Below are 20,826 nucleotides of genomic sequence, written 5' to 3' on the forward strand. Positions count from 1 at the left end.
AATAAAATGGTGGGCACCACAGTTTTGACATACCATTCCTCAAATGGGGGATTTCATTAGATTTTCACCTGAGAGCTGGTACAGTATGGTGGCTAAGAGGCTGAGCTATGAGCCAAAATGTTCCTGGTTCAGATTTCACCTCTGCTTCCTAGCTGCCTGTAGGCAACCACCTCCAATGCATTAAATGAATGGGTAGAATAATTCTCTGAAATATCCTCTCCTATTCTAAATAATGCAGGAGAATAGTCTTTTCCCAGGCTAAACTCACTCACTTTATAGGGTGGTGGTAAGGATTACAAAATAATTCAAAAATGTTCTGCAAAGGTAAAGTATTATTTCAGTTTGCTGCATGTATCCTAGTGACTATCATTTGGTAAAGAAGCATCTCTTGATCTTTAATTCCTACGTCTGAGATAGGTCAATCACTGTATATTTAGATCTGTGGGTAAATGAACATTGAGTATTTTATTTACCGAGTTTGCAATCTGAGTGTGAAAAGCTTCTTTATTTAGAACATTCTCACTAACAATGAGCAAACTCACCACCTCTCTCTACTCCACACTACTACACTCCTACAATTTGTTAATGCTAAGTATAATAGGATATTATTCTGTTTTGTTTTTTAAGGTCTGGTGAATTAAGAGGCAATAGGGATGTTCAAAGAAATTAAGAGTAATCAGAGCATCTGTTTTCATTCTTACGCTGTCTATAGTATCTTGAACTGCCAGCAGACAGAGGTGCTCTTACACCTGGACTTTGGGGCTGAAGTCCAGGGTCTCCACACTGCCTGGCCCCCCCCCAAATCCTCTTTAGTTTGTCCTAGGTGGTGTGGTTTGTACCCGCAAGAATCTACATGTTAAAAAATGATGCTTAACTTACGGGAGGGGGGGTCCAAAATTATCTAGGTGCACCTCTGCCAGCAGGCATGAATATTCAGGGAGTAGCAAGCCCTTTTTAAAAAATTAACACTGTCAGAACTTTCTGAAACATCTTTATTTGATCACTGTTGTAGGCTAGGTACATAATTGGTGTGTTTAGCACAGCTGTCTATATGTGTCTTGCAGACTAAACGTTCCCAATCAGCCGATTGGCAGGCTGTGCATTCCAATGGAGGGGCCCTCTGATCTCTTGCTATCAGTGGGCTTGAGAGGGGGTGGATGATCTCTTCTTGGGGGTCCCGCTGACCTGACAAATGCCTGACTTATCTCTGCCACCCAAATAGCCTCTCTTTAATCCACCACACAGGTGGCCCTGAGAGGGGCTTGGCAGGAGGGAATGGGCATCCCAGAGCACTGCCAGGGCTTTGACCCCACCCTTGAGATCATGGGACGTGAAAGGAGCTGCTCACTTCATTCTTCACAGCCTAGAGAGGATGAGTTCTTCTGACTTGCTGCAAATCCAACAAGATTCCTGACACCGGAAACAGTCCATGTTGCAAACAGCATGCCATGCACATATGAGATTGTTTCACGTGTGCATTTCCTAAATGAAAAAGCAAGTGTGGCGTAGTGGTTAGAGTAGTCTAGAACTGAGGAGACCCGAGTTCAAATCCCCATTCCACCATGAAACTCAGGAAGTGACTCTGGGCCAGTCACTTCTTGCTCATAGGAACATAGGAAGCTGCCATATACTGAGTCAGACCATTGGTCTATCTAGCTCAGTATTGTCTACCCAGACTGGCAGCAGCTTCTCCAAGGTTGCAGGCAGGAATCTCTCTCAGCCCTATCTTGGAGAAGCCAGGGAGGGAACTTGGAACCTTCTCCTCTTCCCAGAGTGGCTCCATCCCCTGAGGGGAATATCTTCCAGTGCTCACACATCAAGTCTCCCAGTCAGATGCAACCAGGGCAGGCCCTGCTTAGCTAAAGGGACAAGTCATGCTTGCTACCACAAGACTAGCTCTCCTCTCCACTCACAGGATGGTTGTGAGGATAAACATAGCCATGTACACTGCCCTGTGCTCCTTGGAGAAAGAGTGGGCTACAAATGTGAAAATAAAATTTTAAAAGGTGGCATATATATGAGATAAAGAGTCTGAATATCCAGGCATGGGTTCCATACTGTTTCATCCAAGGGTGAGAGACTCTCTATGTAGGAGTTTTTAGCATATTCCAGACGGCCCTCGCTTTTAAGGAGGAGGAAACCACAGAGGGTGGTAGTGACCTGCCTGGTCACACGATCAGAATGCTCTCTGTGCTCTCGGACGAATGCTACATTGCACAAGCAGGAGTGGGGAAGCTGGCAGTTTGGGGCAGGGATGTTCCATGCCTCCCCCACCCCACCTCTCGCCCCTCCCCACCCGCACAATATGGTCTTCACCACGAGCCATCCATTGTGTAGACAGTGCCGCTAACACTGGTCTTAGGCCTATCCACATGTGCTGTGTGTGTGGGCATGACATTTGGGGAGGCAGGACAAGGTCCCAGGGCCAGCCCAAGAGAGACTACCCCTGTTGCCTGAGGTGGTGCAGCTCCTTGCTGTGCCCAGTGCTGTCCAGCAGTGCATGTATTCCCCTCCCCAAATGGCGCACTAGTGCTGCCGCCACTGCTGCTCTTCCCATTCCTGCTTCCTAGTTTTTTAAGGGGGACAAATGGAGCAGAAGTGGGAATGTGTGGCAGAGAGTGGTGGTGGCTGAGCGCATCATCTTCCAGGAGCTGCCCTTGGACTCATTCATTCCCCTCCCTCTTGTTAAAAGCCAGAGAGTGAGGAGTGGAGGCTGGTGCATTCCTGACACATCACTAGGCTGATTAAGGGGAATGCTGGTGGATGGAGGCTGCAAAGTGGTGGCAGCGAGGGGAGTAAGGCCCTCCCCACCCCAGGCCTTTCCATCTGCTGAACTAGGACCGGGGAGACCCGAGTTCAAATCCCCATTCAGTCATGAGACTTGCTGGGTGACTCTGGGCCAGTCACTTCGCCCTCAGCCTAACCTACTTCACAGGGTTGTTGTGAGGAGAAACTCAAGTATGTAGTACACCGCTCTGGGCTCCTTGGAGGAAGAGCGGGATATAAATGTAAATAATAATAATAATAACAAATGCATCTAATTAACAAGCTGGCCATGGGTGGTTCTCCTAACTGAGCAAAGAGACACCTTTAAAAAGTGGTGGTTCTCTTTACTGAGCAGGGGGAGAGCAACTGGTCCTATCCAGCCCCAGCACAGCATCCTTCCAGTGGCTGTTGCTGGTGTCTGTCTTGTGTGCCTTTTTAGATAGTGAGTCCTTTGGGGACAGGGAGCCATTTTATTTATGTATTTTTCTCTAGGTAAACCATTCTGGGAACTTTTGTTGAAAAGCAGTATGTGAATATTCATTGTTGTTGTTGTCGTTCTGGGCGGGGGGGGTGCCCCTTCAGACAAGCAGTTTGCCCCCCCCACCTGCCCCCACTTTTCTGTTTCAAAAATCTAACACATGTGGGACACAGTCTGCCCACCTAGAAATGCACTTTGCCCCTTCGGCTCCCTCCCCTGCAGTGTTCCCTCTAAGGTGTACACATGTGCGTGCACTCATATATTTTTATGTCCAATCAGTTAATTTTAGATCCCACTCAGGTTGAATCAGGAAGGCCCCTACTTTGAATGCACATGTACGCACGCTGCCTTGATATTGCCACCCAGAACAAAACTTATTTTGCACACAAATGGGGAAAAAATAGAGGGAACACTGCTCCTCTGTCAAAAAAGATTTCTGGTGCCACCACCGAGGCTGCCCCTGCTGTATCCCTTTCGCCTCCTGAGTTTCAGGCCACATATTTTTTATTATTCCTCAGCAGTACCTACCTGACTGCTGCTATAAACTGACATGTGTACTTAGTACATGAACCAAAGGCAAAAATCCATTTGCTTAAAAAAGTGGGGAGGGGAAAATTAGAAGTCCTGTTTGAGCTGTATTGATAAAACTGATGTTTTTGTGAGGAAATTAAAATGGCAATAAATTCCCTAAATTGCCTCCTCCTAAAGGGTGTGGTTTTAATCTCAACTATATTCAGAGTTGATATATACTTGCCTAGGGAGCAAGAGGTTGCTGGTTCAAATCCCCGCTGGTATGTTTCCCAGTCTATGGGAAACACCTATATCAGGCAGCAGCAAAATAGGAAGATGCTGAAAGGCATCATCGTATATTGCGCAGGAGATGGCAATAGTAAACGCCTCCTGTATTCTACCGAAGACAACCACAGGGCTCAGTGGTGGCCAGGAGTCGACACTGACTCGATGGCACAACTTTATATTCAGAGCAGGCTCTCGCATCTTGCCCTCTCGACTGAAATGGCATCCCCGGTGGTGCTAAAAAGCACGGACTGGCTAGAAATGGCAGACTGTCTATTCTGCAGCCATCAGAAGGGCTGAACCTGTCCACTCAACACCACAGTTAGAGCTGTGGTGATTAGCAGGTTTTGCAAGCTGAGCAGATCCCAACTTGAGCACCAAAGAAGCTATTTTGAGGGGAGGAAATTTGTGGTAGGCAGCGTCCCAGACTCCCTCTGATAACAACCTTTATAGGGCTGGGCCCTGGGCAAGAGCCACCACAGCCCTCGCCCCCTAGTTAATGCCACAGTGCTGGAACATGGCCTAAGTATCCTGTTCTCCACCGGCCTTGTCTGCCTTTGTACTCAAGAACATGGGTAGTCAAAGCACAGCAAGTGGATGAATGGAGAGCTGGTGTCATGTAGTGGCAAAGAGACCAGCTACCAATCAGGAAGCCCTGGCTGTGAACCGGACCTCTGCCCTGAACTCAATAAGTGGCCTTCAGCAAGCCTCTTCCTCTCAGTCCCTCCTTCTACAATATGAGGAGAATACTGCTTGCGCATGTTTCACAGAGTTGTTGTAAGGATTACCAGGTAATATATAAGGAATGCTCTGAACACTCAACAGTGTTCAAGCGCTTACTATTCATAATAAAAATTTCCTGATGTCTCCCCTGCCCCCACTTTAGAGTGCATTTATTGAAAGCGTTCTGACAACACTGTGTTAGCTTTTTATTCTAAGTGAATTAAGCTGAGATGCTCTCACTGTGATGTGGGTTCTAATGGCCACTATTCTCTGTTCTTTGCCCTCTCAAACCTCCCTTGGTGTAAAGGACATCCTGTATCTGGCAGCGTTTCTTTAACACCTGCCTTCCACCCATACCTGCTGGTTCTGCATAGCTTCCACTACCTCAGCCCTATCAACCCCCACAGTTTCTCAAAACAGAGAACGGGTGGGAAGAACTTTCCCCCATGCAGGATGCTCCTTATCAGGCAAAACCCTGGACAGTATGTTCCTGTCCACCCTCTTTGGAAGTGTGGGGAAAGTTTGGTTCTTTCTGACAGGATTTCATTGGGAAATATTTTGCCCCTGCAGAAGGCTTCGGCCGATATGCATTGGGCTGCAATAAACAATTTCACAGCACCATGGGACTTTGGTCTCCCCTTTCTCTGCATCTTGACTGGGTGCTTCTCGTTTTTCTTCCTTTCTTCTTTAAGTCTCCTGAAAGAAGAAATCCCAAAATAGTAATAGCACCAGGAAGTTAAGAAGTAGCAAATGAGAATGGCAAAGGGCTGTGTGTGTTTGTGTGTTTTCAAAAGTGAACTTCAGCCCCTATGGATGGGGTAGGCAACCTTGGCTCTCCAGATGTTGCTAACTCCCACGATCCCCAGCTGTAATAAATTGCTGCTGGGGATGATGGGAGTTGTAGTTTGGCAAAGGTTGGAGAGCCGAGGTTGCCTGCCCCTGCTCTATGGTTTATAGTGGCCAATATCCTGACTAATGCTGTGCTTGTGCAAGGACATGGAGCTTGTGCAAGGCTGTTGGACTAGCTACTTGCACTAAGTCCTGATACTGCATTCCAAATCAATGTTGCGCTAGCACAAAGCTGCTTGCACAACAAGGTGTACAACCTGTGGCACGCCTCATACGTTTTGCAGGGAACTTTTGCATAACAATACAATTCAGAAAATCTTCATGACTTAATGCAGCTGCATGATCTACTCGTGCTAGTTGTTCAGTGGGCAAATGCAGTGTTCGTCAGGACATTGGCCAATGTGCTAAGTGAAGCCCATCTGTCAATCTTGTGAATGTCCCCTACACTAGGGCTCTATCACAGGCAGCACATAGGCCAAAGCTTGCCCTGTGAGCAGTACTGCTGGCCCTTTAGCTGCAAGTCCAGAGGGCAAGAGGGCTTGTTGCTGGCTACCACTTTGAGAAGGGAAGGCAGGAGGCCATCAAGGGCAAAAACAATGCACCCTTAGTCTTCAAAGCGATCCCCCAACAAAGCTAGTTGCTGACTAGTGCTCTATGTTAATACCTCACCCAGGTTCACCTAAGGAGTTGTGCCAAAGCAAAGAATCCCCTTTCAAATTCTAGAACTGCATCCAGATACTGTCATTGTCAGCATCTGGTTGTCACAGCAAACCACCACCCCCCACTCCATCCCCGCCAAGAGGATTCTCATGTACTAGGCTCAGGTAGATTAAATGATAGCAGGAAGCAGCTGGGCTTGAATCTGAGCAGGCAGCCAAGAGGTGAAAGACCAGTCTCTCTCTGGCATCATTCCTGGATTTCGCCTAACCCTGGTAGACAATTTGCACCTGTGCACTTCAACCTCCCACAGGCTCAGCTTTGCCAGCCCTCTGAATGGTGGTGTCCTTTTATCTGCTCCCTGTAGAGGGATCTTTGTCACAGTGGAGTCTCTCTTTTTTGGGGGCGGGGGGACTATCATCCTGGACATGATCTAAGATAGGGAGCATCTTTTGCAAAGTTTGAGAGGCAACATAGTCACATCTTGTCCTGAACCTCCTGCTCTTTCACTACCCGTTGAGGCTGATCCGGGCCCCCAAAAATGGCTTCACATTTGGGCAGCGATGCAGTGCCAGTAGGTGGGTGGAATCACAGTACGGTGAGCCCATGTGGAAACTCTGATGCCCTTGAACAGTAAGTAATATCCCCCAGGCGGCAGCTGTAAGACTCACCACCTGTTGTGCTGTTGATTTGTTCTCCCCAAAATAGGCCAGGAATCATGATCTCTCTGCTCTCCCCCACTGGCTGGAATAATTCCCTACCTGGCACAGAATCAAAGGCTCCCCGGTTTCCCAGCTGAAGTGGCACTCTCTTTTGGGTAAGGGTTTCATCAGGTCGCTGAAAGAATGGTGTTTAAGCACAGAGAGGAAGCAGAGAGAGGCCTGTCTCCCGAGGAATATGTGACTCACTAGCTCTACCCTAGGCAGTTGACAAGGGGAAAGGACTGAGTCTGGCTGCCGCGGTGGGAAAGGCCAGTTTGTGTCGAGCAGAGATTCTCCACTTTTTTTCGCAGACCACTTGAAAATTGCGTGGGGCCTCGGCAGACCACTTAATAAACACTTTTTTGTCTTGCAAATCAAAGCATGTGGCTCAATTTAAAAAATAATAATAATCAAGGCTGATGTTCTACAGCCTTCTTGTGGACTACCTGGATGAAGCTCATGGACCACTGGTGGTCTGCAGACCACAGTTTGAGAAACTCTGACATAGAGCATTGGTTGCTGGCACAGTGATATTGTGGGATTTTTGTCCATAAAATCCCAACCCCCAGTTGTTCATCATGGGTATCATTTTACTGTGTTACTGCTAAGACTGGCACTGTTCAGTCATTGGCCCCTGGATGGAGTAGTAGTTCAGCAGCAGTTGGAGGGTGGAGTTTGACCACCTCTGTGGAGGTGCGAGAAGCTAGCTTCAATTTGTACATGGCATCAACTTTTACACAAATGTTATATCTTTTTAGTTGTCATAGCGTCCCTCAGAGCACTGTTCCCTCTAACAGGGATTCCCAGATGTTGTTGACTACAACTCCCAGAATCCTCAGCCAAAGGCCATCACAACTGGGAATGTTGGGAGCTGTAGTCAACAACATCTGGGAATCCCTGTTAGAGGGAACAGTGCCTCAGAGAATCCTGGGAAGAACTGCAGTTTGCTGAAATCTCAACAAATTACAGCTTCTCTGAGAGGCTTGGAATTCTCTGACTGAGAGATCTAGCACTCCTCTCACAGAAGTACAGTTCCCAAGATTCCACACAAACTGTAGGATTGATTACAAAATCAGTAACAGTTAACATTTGCATAGCACTTTCGAGAGTTAGAAGTGCTTCACGTGCAATATCTCACTGTAATCTTTAAAACTTCAGAGTGAGGGAAAGAATGAAGAAAATAGAAGGGGAGCTGGGGGGGGGGGGCTCAGGAGCTGGGTCCCCCAGGTTCTTTGAACTCATCTGCTCAATGATAGCTATACCCCCCCGACTCCATTAGCCCCAGCCACAAACACAGTGTCAGCATTCACACAATTGACTCCTAAGGTTAGAAATTGGTACAAGCTGGCGAAACACACAAATGCCATATGCAAATGAAAGTCTTGAAAACTAACAGTCTACAAATCCAGTCTCCTAGATTTCCTAAAAGAGCCGAGTTATCAATCTCCCTTGGTGAGGGCCTGCTGTCCCCGCTTTACTTAAGCTGTATTCTCAAAACTATTTCAGCACATGGTGGCTGCAGAAAAAGCCTCGAAGAGTGTTGCAATGGGCAGTTCAGGGAAACTTGCACAATACGTTGGGTGGGTATGGGTCAGGAGAGAAAATTGAAAGGAAAATCCCAGCAAACAGGTGGTGGAATGGGGGGGGGGAGGCTGATTCTTACCTACCCCCAAACCTGATTCTTACCTACCCCCAAAGTTCTGAACAACTGCCTGCCCTTTGAAGAGGAAGGCAGCGCTGCTTCTGCCGCCGGCCGCCATGTTCCCTGTACACTTCCAGTAACTCACCCCTTCTTTAATCTCAGCCTTACAGTCACAGAAGAAGCCCGCGTGTGTGGCTTTCAGGCACCACACAAAACGAGTCAGCAGTAGATTACAGGCCTCCCCTCACTCATGCCTACTCCCCTTCCTCAGTGGGCTTTAAAACTGCAAGCTACTTAAGATCTACATTGGAGGGGGAGGCCACAGGATATATAGGAAGCTGCCTCATACCGAGTCAGACCCTTGGTCCATCTAGCTCAGTCTCGTCTACACTGACTGGCAGCAGCTTTTCCCAGACCTACTTCGAACTGCTGCTGCCAGGGACTGGACCTTCTGGCACCTGGGACTTCTGCATGATGCAAGCAGATCCTCTACCACTGAGCGGCAGCCCCATCCCCTAAGGGGAATATCTTACAGCAGACACAGCGCTCTCATATAGTCACCCATTCAAATGCAAATCAGGCAGATCTTTTGCTTAGCAAAGGCAACCCCTCCCCATATAGAGACTATTTTGACATAATGAGAGCTAGTTATGATAAGCCAGGAGAATATAAATTCAGGCAGTCATAAAAGCTAACATGACACTCTCCCCATAAACAAGATCTACTTTCCAGATAACCAGGACATTTAACGGCCTGTCTGGTCTGATCCAGCTAATGACTAGGCTGTCTATGCGCGGCATGAGTACCTTGGAAAATCAGGAATGATAGAGCATAAAAGACAGTCCAGCAGTCATGGCCTGCTCCAGTACTTTGTCCCAAGCTTCTCAGCAGGTCCTCCATCTTGAAACTCTGACATAAAACTGACTGCACTGTGCGGTTACTTATATAAATCATGCCTGCGCAGAACCACTGTGTGCCAAAAGAAACAGTGCAGATAGTACGTTTAATAATACAGCCATGGTTATGCCTCCATCTATAGTGTCTATTTCAAAAAGCAATTTGAGCCACATGCAACAGACAGAAAATCAACAGGCGAAGCATTTGCCATCACAGTACCTCCATGCTGAAATGCTACACCTGTTGAACAACTGCCTCGTGCAGCTTATGACACCAGAGCCCTACCAAGAAAGTGCCAATTCTTTCATAGCTTGTTCCGGGGGCTTGTTCCGTATTAGGGAAAATGGATACGAACCAGTAGTTTATTCCAATGCTTTCTTACAGCTCCCCCCTCCCCACCAATCTCCTTTCAAATCCTTTCTCTCCTCTGTTCTGCCATCTCTCTTTTCTCCTCCACCTGTTCCACTGCCCTTTCTACCAGGGACCTCACAAATAAACTTCTGAAAGCAAACTGGAAAGCGGGGCAGGGCAGCGGGGCTGCCCCTATAAAGATGCAACAAATCCTTCTAGAACCAAAGGGAGTTGATGGCTCAGAAGGGTTTGCTTAACTGAAATGAGTGTTTCTGTGAAATGTGGCCTCTGGCAGTGGGGCGGGGGGGTGTCTTTCATGCTGCGGAAGGGATAGTAACCACACAAGCACACACACCACGTGCCTCGCTGAAGGTGACACCTGGACGCATGCAAAGCAGTCAATATTAGCCCCCAAGCCAAACATGTTCCCTTCCTCCCCCCCCCCCATAATTTCTGGCAGCAATGCAGTGTTCTAGCTTTCATGTGCTTGTCATCCAGAGACATCCGGTCTGCCTTGGAATAGAAAGGACAGCCCTACCCTCTGGCAATGAGCTAACAAAGGAAGCGGTGTATACATGTCAGATCCCATGGGAAAGGAAGGCTCCAAGGGGAGAGCACGAGAATGAGCACGAGCAACTCCTGATTTACATTTGTCAAAGACGGGTCCTGCTGCTGGTGGCTCGGATTTCCGGCATCCGAGGCGGCTTAAAGCAAAGCTGAGTCTACACATGCCCTAGAATGCAGTGCAAATGAGGTGGTAGAATGGACTGTGCCAATTCAGACCGCAAGTGGAGGGGGGGGGGCTTGGTTCTGAATACTCCCCACCCAAATCTCTTCGCAAACAGAAACCAGCACAACAGTGAATAAGCTAGCTGTACTTGATTCTCTCTCCCTGATACACAGTTCATACTTGCAGGAAGTTACTTTTACACAGGGCAGGGGCGTAACTACCATTAGGCAAGGGGAGGCGGCTACCTGGGGGCCCCCACGCCTCGAGGGGCCCCCCAGAGCCAAGTCACATGTGAAGTGAGTGTGTTTGTGTATCAGCGAGGAGCCCATTTTAAAATCTTGTCTCTGGGCCCACTCCAGCCTCGTTACGCCCCTGACACAGGGTGATGAGAGAGCATTCAAAACATGTGCTGCCTCACTTGTCATCTGATGGTACAAGCCCACTCTGCCACCTCAGGGACTCTTACCACACTCTGCTGCATGATGTGGAGACCAAACCCAAGGGAGCGTAGTAGCCCCCACACATGATTCTAGCGCAGCAGCGAGGCCGGGCCCTCCAGCTGCCGTTGAACTACAACCCCCATAATTCCCATCACTCCCTCCCTCCCTCCCAGTGATGGGGGAGTTGTCATTCCACAACAGCTGGGAGGGCCAAGTTTGCCCACCCTGCTTCGCGTGTGAGGTCTTCACATGGAGCATATGAAATAACTGAAGAGTGTTTGAGCATGTACAACAGGGGTGCACAACTCAAATGCCCCGGTGGGCTGGGACAAACCATGACTTGGTGTGTGAGGGCTGAGGTCAGTTTCCAGCACATTAATTAATGCATTAAAATTAATGATTAAAAATGTTACAGAAAGTGAGGTGGCCGGGGGGTTGGAGTCAGGGGAAGAAGGCAAGGGGGAAGAGGGCTAGTGCCAGGGGCTGTAGCCCAGGGGTGGAGGACATCTGGTCTCAAGTGGCCAAATGGATTGAGCGGCGGTGGCTGCTGCTTGTCAAGACAAGTGAAGAAGAGCTCTTTATGGCTCCTGCGGTTGCTGCTGGATGTTCCTACCTGTGGGCCAGCAAAAAGGTCCCCTTGGGCCAGATCCAGGGGGATGTGTGTGCAGGCCTGATGTACAGTGTCAGAACCAGGTTTCATTTGCCATCTGATACCTCTCCCCCAAAATGCCTCCATGCTGAACTTGGCCAATATGGTGCAGAGCAGGCCTGCACAACTTAAGGCCCAGAGGCCAGATCTTGCCCGCAGGGACCTTTTTGCTGGCCCCAGGGCTGGCGAAAAGTATTGTGGTGCTTGAAGTGAGGTGCAAAATGCCATCTTGCCCCATGAACCTGGTGGGGGGTCAGCCCCTTTCAAAACTGACCACTCTGGGAAGGGCATCTAGGCTCCAAGTTCCTTCCCTGGCTTTTCCAAGAGAGGGCTGAGAGAGATTCCTGCCTGCAACCTTGGAGAAGCCACTGCCAGTCTGTGAAGACAATACTGAGCTAGATGGACCTATGGTCTGACTCAGTATATGGCAGCTTCCTATGTTCCTAAGGTGTTGAAAGTGTATGGGGGACAAGGAAGAGGAAAAGGTTGCTAGGAGCCTCCTCTTCCTTCCTCATGCTGTGGGTAACTAATACTTGCTTTCATTATTATTTTTAATAATTAATCTTAATGTAATCGTCAATGTGCTGAAAATTTACCTCGGCCCCTGCCTACCAAGTCATCATTGGTTCCATTTGACTTGTGCACCTCAGGAGCAACAGGAAGGGCTGCGGAACTGCAGGGAGCCTCTAGCGTCCCTGCAGCAACAGCACGTTCGGTAGCCAAGCAGGCATGGAGTGGGGAAGATTTCTCTCTTATCTTCCCCTCCCTCCAGAAGCCCTTTCCACTTGCAAGAATATGTTCCCAAGGGTGGTGCAGCCCTCGGGAACATATTCCTGCAAGTGGAAAAGACATCTGAAGGGAGGGAAGGGAAGCAAAATATCTGCCCACTCCCTTTCCATCACTGCTTGACAGCACAAGATGCTGTTGCTGCAGGGATGCTGGAGGCTCCCTGTGGACCCGCAGCCCTTCTTACATGGCTGCGCCTCAGTAGTGCTGCTTGTGCAGCCTCATGTTCATAACTGCGTAGGGGCTGCCTGCGTGCCCACAGCAGCCCCAGCACAGAATGTCCCGGTGCTGACATGACACTACACGGTCATGTCGGCCAGTCGCTCAGTGGGGCTGACTCCCAGGAAAGTATGCTTAGGAAAAGTAGGAAAGGTTGTGCCTTTGGGTCAGTGTGGACTCCTGGCAACCACAGAGCCATGTGGTATTTTTTGGTAGAATACAGGAGGGGTTTACCATTGCCATATCCTGCGCAGTATGAGAGGATGCCTTTCAGCACCTTCCTATATTGCTGCTGCCTGATATCGGAGTTTCCCATAGTCTGGGAAACACACCAGCGGGGATTTGAACCAACAGCCTCCTGCTCTCTAAGCAGGTTGCTTCCCCACTGCACCATTAGGTGGCTAAGTATGCTTAGGACTGTGCTGTATATATCTATCAAATCCTTCACTGAGATAGCTGGATATCAGTGCTAAGCGTGGCTTATAATAATAATTGCTGAGAGTACACCAGAGTTATTCTGGTGTCTACTTGTAAAAGTGTAAATGCTCTTCCTCTGTGTCTTGGCATCTGGGCAACTTGGCTCAATCAGCGGCCCCAGATACGTGCACAGAGGTGTTTAAAGACACAACCGAGGTGGGCAAACGTGGTCCTCCAGCTGTTGTTGTGGCTTGGAATTATGGGGGTTGTAGTTCAACAACAGGGGGAAGGCCACATTTTCCCACCCCTGCTGTAGATCTAAGACACTTTGTATGGGAGGAAACACTGCTGGGTGCACAACAAGTATGTTTGCAGCATAAAGTACAGTGCTGCCCCTATGTGACCCTTAAGTGAATTCAGCAACCAGAAGCGGCTCATCTCAACAGTCTATAGAGCATGGACATTCCTTGATCTTACCCATATGAGGAAAAGCATGACAATGAAAGCCGCTGGTTTGTCCCTGGGAAAAGGCAGGAGGGTGGCAAGAGGGGGGTGGAGCAGAACCAGAGCTTGTGGGTCTTTTGCGTCTCCCTGAAGCTGGACCCTGAATAATCCTAGGGTGTTCAGCTCTGTGGGTGTGGAATGTTCCATTCCCTCTCGTCTCACAGCGGGCGAGCCAGGAAGGGAGAACACTGCATGCTGGCTGGTCGTGGGTATCTGTGCTCTGGACAGTAGCAGCATTGAGGCCTCAGTGGAACAAAGCGTGGGTGGGGAGGGACATAAAATCAGATGCACGCACAGAGCGCTCCAGAGCTCATGTGCCAGAATGGCTGGGTATGTGGCTAAGGCACGTTCTTGCCAAAATACAGGCATGGCGGTATCACTGCCCTATTTAGACCGAGGACGTGGGAGACACAAAGCTGAGCCTGAATCCAGAGGCGAGCCCTAGACAGGAAAGCTCTTGGCCCACTTCTCTGCGAAACCCAGGGAGGCACCATCCAAGTCAAGGCCACTCATTGAATATTTCCATCCCAATAAAGGGGAATCAGCTGGACACAGCTCTCTAGCCAAGGCCTGTCAATGCTGAGCTGCCCCCACTCCCGTGACTGACACATAATTCTCCTGTTAAGTTAATACATCCCAAAATAGCATTTGCTTTTTAAAAAAATCTCAATATCACTGAACTGTTGATTCAAATTCAATAGACTTTGACAATAGTATCCCTTTGTTCTCCTAGTTTGCAGAGAGTGAGGAGTCTAAATTAACGCATGTACAGATGCACACACAGACAAATGCATGAAATGTCTGTATTTCCATCAAGTTGGGGCCCTGGCACTGAGACGGTCACATTTTCAAGAGGGGGGGGGATAATGAAAGATGAGCCCTGGTCGTGCCTAAACGCTTTTCCATGAAGGGTGTGACCGGCACAGACTGTACATACTGTACTCGGAGGAAACCTGATCTTAATGGGAACAAGCATGGCAGCATAATTCCCATTCAGAGCATGCTCAGACAACTGTTTTCCTTCTTCCAATCCTGTAAGTTCATTAGCCTTGTAGCAGGAGGAGGTCAGCTCAGCTCCATGGGGGTTCAATTAGCAGGAAGGCCTGGCTTTACAAATGAATAAGGTCACATTATTCGAAAGCAATATCTTGGTACAATGCCTCTCTCTTGCTTTGTAAAGTTTAATAAGATCCAGATCTGGTAAAGATACTAACCATGGTTTGTGACCTTAACCCTGGTTATGCTTGCCTTAACCCTGGTTATGCTCTGAAATTTATAAATGAAATCATGGAGGTTGTTCACACAACCAGGCGGGCAGGGTGATGGATGGGTGGGGGAGGGAGGGAAGGCTGGGTAAACCCACCTCCCCCCACCCCAATGACTCAGTTTTTGTTTTGGGAGCGTGCACCGCGCTCCCAGACAAGCAGTGTTGCATAGCGTCGTTCATAGCATGCAGCTCCAGAGGCTGGGACAATACAGAGGCTTCGGGAATCCCACAATGCACTGCATGACCCGCGCAATGAATTGGGGGATTTCCCCAAGAGACGGGAACTCTAGGCACCCATTTCTGTGTGCGGCTGGGCTGGAAGCAGCCCAACTCACACAGAAGCAACAAGCCTGGATTAAGGGAACACTCGCTCCCTTAACCTCAGCTAGCAGCCGGGCTGAAAAGCCGGGCTAGGTGGCGCTGGCCTGCTGAGATCAGGCCTGATCCCAGTGGTTCTCATGTGCAGCCTAACCCAGGCTGGGCATCCCTAGCTTGGGTTAGGCTGCATGTGAGGACAGCCTCATGGTTATCTTGCTGAGCTAAGCCCAGTTTGGAAGGGCATATCTTGCCCTTACTGTAGATAGCAGTACATCTCTCTAATACCTTGCTTCCACACTATCACTTCTACCCAGGTTCTCCTCCTACCTTGCTTCCACACAATCAGAAATTGGGAGCACACACAGCTCCCAAACCCGGGAAGAACACAGTTTTTGATTGTGTGAATGACTTCAATATCATCCAGGGCATTTTCCAGATTACACACTGTAACAGTATCACAACATATCTGCTAAGTGTGCTTCCGTATTTCCCGTGTTTCAACACTGTGGTTGCTGCGCTTTCAGCAAGGTGCCGTTCATATTTCCAGTGTCTTTGGAAATATGCAGCTCCCAAACCCGGGAAGCTCCCAAACCCGGGAAGAACACAGTTTTTGATTGTGTGAATGACTTCAATATCATCCAGGGCATTTTCCAGATTACACACTGTAACAGTATCACAACATATCTGCTAAGTGTGCTTCCGTATTTCCCGTGTTTCAACGCAGTGGTTGCTGCGCTTTCAGCAAGGTGCCGTTCATATTTCCAATGTCTTGTTTCGGGTTTTATTGCTGTGCTGTAGTCCTATAATGTTGTATATGTGTTGCAGGAAAGCAGCTGTATTTTTCCGTTGTAGGAGGCTTACCCCATCGTTTATGCATTACAGTGTGATGTGGTGCGGATGGTTCAAATTGCAGTGCAACAATTTGTTGATTTTTACAGCCCCTTTCCATCCCATTCATGAAATAATTTTTCCATCCCGTTCATGAAATGATTTTATTTTTATTTTTCCACTCGAGTTCTTGAGCAAAGATGCAACCCAATTTTCATCTGCTTTCGGCTTTTGATTGCGATTGAATTTGCTTTTGTTTTTCATCAGACTTATTTATGTTTCCCCATTCTAGCATGCTGTGAATTGGCTGGCTCATTCAGCAGATCGAGGATATTAATATCTGTTGATATTAAAAAGCCATCTATATCTATATCTATATCTATATCGGGAGCTCCCTGTTCATGTTTCTGGCCAGTGGGAACCAAGTCTTAGGGCAAGCCTGAAACATAGTTAGGAGGATGGGAAGCAGCCTTATACAGAGTCTGACCATTGGTCCATCGTGCCCCATGTGTTCCTGGTGCTCTTGCTTGCTCAAAGCAGAAAAGATGGAGCTGTGCTTACCCTAACCCTAACCCTGCTGGCAGCTTTGCGCAAAGGCACCAAGAAACTTAATTAAAAAAAAAAAAAGAGTTCGGCGCATCAGCAGTTCCCTGTCCCCTCTGCGACCCCATTGGCCTGAAATGGAGGAAGAGGAGAAGACAGTGAATGCAATTCAGTGGAATATGGACACCCCCTGCCTGGAAAACCCACTGCAGTGGTGGGCAATATGAACAGCCACAACTGTCATGATGCATTGAAAAACACATTGAAAAACGCTGTACTTGCAGTTTCACGCTGCTGCCTCATATCGCCACACTTTGCAACACTTTTACCAGCACAAAGCTCGTAGTCCGGAAAATGCCCAGTTGAGTTGTTCCAAGTAGTCTAGGGGGGTTATCAAAACACACACACACATACACATACACATACAGACAGATTAAAACATGCACACACATACAGCTCCAGCTGTGACACATCTGCAAGACCCTTTGCTGATAAGAACTTCTAGCATCCAGCCAGATCCACCCTATCCCTAACCCTTGACTACCATACCTGTAGCATCCTCAGCTTCTGACTATCACAACTGCCTGAATAATTTTCACTCATTGTATACTACAGATGTGGACAAGTCTCTTGGAGCCACGCAGCTAACAATCTGAATCCTTTCCCATCATGGTTGCTGAGATCTTATCCAGGGAAATTGACTGTTTCCATCAGATAAATATGTCCTTAAAAGGGGGCGTATGGAACAGAAATTGCCTTGGTCGCACATTATTACTATTACTACTATTTAGAATATTTATATATTTCTCAACAACAACAAAATCTAAGAGCCGTTTACATAGCAAAAGGGATGAAAAGGAACCCCATCCCAAAGGGGTTCACAATCTAAACAAAAATGCAAGGGAGACCCCAGCAATAGAAACATAGGAACATAGGAAACTGCCATATACTGAGTCAGACCATTGGTCTATCTAGCTCAGTATTGTCTACCCAGACTGGCAGCAGCTTCTCCAAGGTTGCCGGCAGGAATCTCTCTCAGTCCTATCTTGGAGAAGCCAGGGAGGGAACTTGAAACCTTCTGCTCCTCCCAGAGCGGATTCATCCCCTGAGGGGAATATCTTGCAGTGCTCACACATCAAGTCTCCCATTCAGATGCAACCAGGGCAGACCCTGCTTAGCTATGGGGACAAGTCATACTTGCTACCACAAGACCAGCTCTCCTCAATGGCCACGGGAGGGATGCTATGTTGGCATGAACAGGGACGGCTGCTTTCTTCCTGCATAACATAAGAGAGGCACCACTTTAAAGGTGGCTCATTACCGAGTTAGCAAAGGTTAACCTAGCTGAAATCTCTACAGGGAGATGGACATGAGAAATGTTTCCCTGTTAATGGTCCTGGACCTCTTGGTGGCTTTCTGTACCGTTGACCGTGGAATCTTTCTGGGCCATCTCTCAGGTTTAGGAGTTTATGGCTTTGCCTGATGATGGTTCCACTCCTGCATGCTGCTCCACCCTATGAGAGTTATTATTTGGAGGGCCGCAAGGTCCTGTTCTGCCTCTCATATTATGCAATACCAGACGAAGCTGCTGGGAGAGGTCATGCAAGGTTTTAGAGTGCAGTGTCCTCAGTCTGCTGGTGACGCCCAGTTATCTCTCTCATTTTCCTCAAAGCCTGGTGAGGCAGTCGAGTCCCTGAGCAGGTGTCCGGTGTCAAATCAAATCACATCAAAAGTGTATTTGTTTCAGCAGAAGGTCATAATGAAGAATGCCCTTCTGTCGCTGAAAAAACTACAAGTCTGGAGCCATTTTAATGTCAATTGCCTTGAGCCATTTTTGGAAGGGCAATATAGAAATCAAATAAATAAATATAAATATAAATAAATAAATAGTGAGCTAGATGAAGATCAAAGTTCTATTCATATACAGTAAGACAGAGATATTGATGGCTAGTGGGCCTATTAAGTTGGGAGCAGGTGGCCAATTTGTTTAGGATGGGGTTGCATTTCCCCTACAGGGCCAGCTCCAAGCTTTTGTGGACCCCAAGCAAGAGTCCAGTGGCATAGCGAGGCCATGGGCAGCCCATGTTCATATTGGCAGCTCTCCCATGATGGCGGCAGACTCTCTATCCCAGTTGGGGCAGCCCCTGCCCACCCCACCCCGGTGACAACCCCTGCATGTTCCTACTGCCCACACTCCAGCTGGCTCTGATCCCGAGGCAGCTGGGAATTAATAGTGCACATATGCACACCCTAGCCAGCTCGGGATTGTCAGAATCCGAGTGACTGGGAAGCAGCAGCTATGTCATCACATAGCCAAATCAGATTGGCAGTGTGCTGGTTCAGAACACTCTCCTCTAAACCGGCCCTATGTAGCATAACAATAACTTCTGATTCCTTGCCCTCATGTTCAGAATCCAGTAAAGAGGCCGGGCAGGGGAGCAATAACCAGAGGGGAAAGCAACAGCAGCTAGGGGAAACGATGTCACTTTGATGGATGGATGGATGGATGGATGGATGGATGGATGGATGGATTGATTAAGTGCCATCAAGTCAGTGTTGACTCTTAGCAGTCATAAAGATGGATTCTCTCCTGGATGATGTGTCTTCAACTTGGCCTTTAAGGTCTCTCAGTAGTTCATTCACTGCTGTCGTAATTGAGTCCATCCACCTTGCTGCTGGTTGTCCTCTGCTACTCTTCAACTTTCTTGTCTTATCTTATCTTGTCTTATCTTGTTGTCTTATCTTGTTCACTCACTCTTTGCAGTGAGTTCACACAGAGTTGTCTTCTATCTGTTATTAATCTACTAGTATTGTTAAGCCCATTATAATAACGGGCCCTAGCCTTTTATTTTCCCCTGTAAGTGTTTCTCATTTATTGTTTTTTTAATTGTTTTTGGGTTTTTTAACCTGTCACCCCTCTCCCAGCAGAGGCACCTCGCTCGAGGAGTAGCCGGAGGAGGAGGAGGAAGGGCCGCCTTTTGCCCAAGAGGCGCAGAGAGAAGGAAGCAGCCTTTTCCGCTCAGACAGCGTGGCGTGGCTGGCGGGAGGGCAGGCACAACAGTCGCCCCGCACTCTTCCTGGTTTGGGCTCCAAGAGCAGCAGCACCGCCGCACGCTTCACTGCCCCACCAACCGTGCACGCATCTACACCCACACAGCCCTGCACTCCGCCTGGCGCCGCCGCTGCCCGTTGCCCTCTCGGGCGCAGCCTAGCCAGGTTGCTAACGCAGTCCACAGCACGCCAAGGTGATCACTTCCTGGATCTGTCCTCCCTCCATTACTCCAGCCCAGCGCCAGTGCCGCCCCCGGGAAGAGCGAGCGAGCAGCGTGTGCAGCTCTTTCCCCGCTCGTGCCTTCCCTCTCCCCAGCTGTCCCACATCGCCCCCTAACCGGCACAGATGAGCAGATCGAGCTGGTTCATGGGGCCCTCATGCAGGGAAGTTGTTGGGAGGGAGGGCGGGCAGTTGGCGGCGACAGCCGCGGGGGCATTGTCATGGGCCGTTTTGACCCTTAAACGTGGCGGGGGGGTTGGAGCAAATTACAGCTGGGAGGGCGGGCGGCCGGTTGGCGGCGGCGGCATTTACATGGGCCGTTTTGGCCCTCAATCTAAAAGAACACGGTCTGTCCCTTCCTTTTGAAAAAAATGGCTGCCCGTGTCTGAGCGGCCGTATCTTTTTCGGCCGATCTGGGCATGCGCTCCGTGCATGCCCAGAACGGCCCAAAAAGACACGGGCAGTACGGCCGCACGCCGAAGGCTTTTATGGTATAGGATACTTTCTCCATGCTTAAATAGACATATTTATTAACAGAGCAAATCGGACTTTTTGGCAACAGCAGTATAGCCCCAGCTCCTGAGGGCCCCCCAGCTCCACCCCTTCCTATTTTCTTCATTTCCCCCCTCACTCTAAGGGGCCACCGGAGGGGAAACACAGGCCCCCCTCACCCCTAGCTATACCTCTGATTAGTGCTACTGTTCCATCTTTTTTTCTGAGAGAGGGATGGAGGGAGAGAGAGAGGTGCATGTCCAGATACCATAGACCATAACAAAAATGTGTCCCCAAAACATGTGATATTTATACTGTAGAGAAGAAGTAGTGATGCAATTCCATGTGCAACTCAGATCAAAAAAGGATCGACAGGTGCCCTCTGAGGTTGACAGTTTCAACTAGCAGGTAAATATAAACTGAGGGTATATCTTAACATGATTGCATACTGGTTCGTAAAGACAAATATTAATAACATGGTAAGCAATGGTTCCTTTCCATCA

At 48.6% G+C, this 20,826-nt stretch overlaps 1 long non-coding RNA gene across 2 annotated transcripts; it reads right to left on the reverse strand.

The window, feature by feature from the left end:
• Positions 1-1,013: 1,013 nt before the first annotated feature.
• LOC128348244 (uncharacterized) lies at positions 1,014-11,140 on the reverse strand. 2 transcript variants are annotated; one of them, XR_008318027.1, is made up of 3 exons: positions 11,056-11,140; positions 9,418-9,580; positions 1,014-1,482 (listed from the first exon to the last, which is right to left on the reverse strand). It is a non-coding gene; the product is annotated as an uncharacterized LOC128348244 (long non-coding RNA). The 2 variants fall into 2 exon arrangements; XR_008318028.1 differs by lacking the exon at positions 1,014-1,482 and adding an exon at positions 6,476-7,105.
• Between the last annotated feature and the right edge of the window lie 9,686 nt (positions 11,141-20,826).

The sequence above is a fragment of the Hemicordylus capensis genome, chromosome 2, assembly GCF_027244095.1.
Source record: "Hemicordylus capensis ecotype Gifberg chromosome 2, rHemCap1.1.pri, whole genome shotgun sequence".
NCBI classification, from domain to species: domain Eukaryota; kingdom Metazoa; phylum Chordata; class Lepidosauria; order Squamata; family Cordylidae; genus Hemicordylus; species Hemicordylus capensis.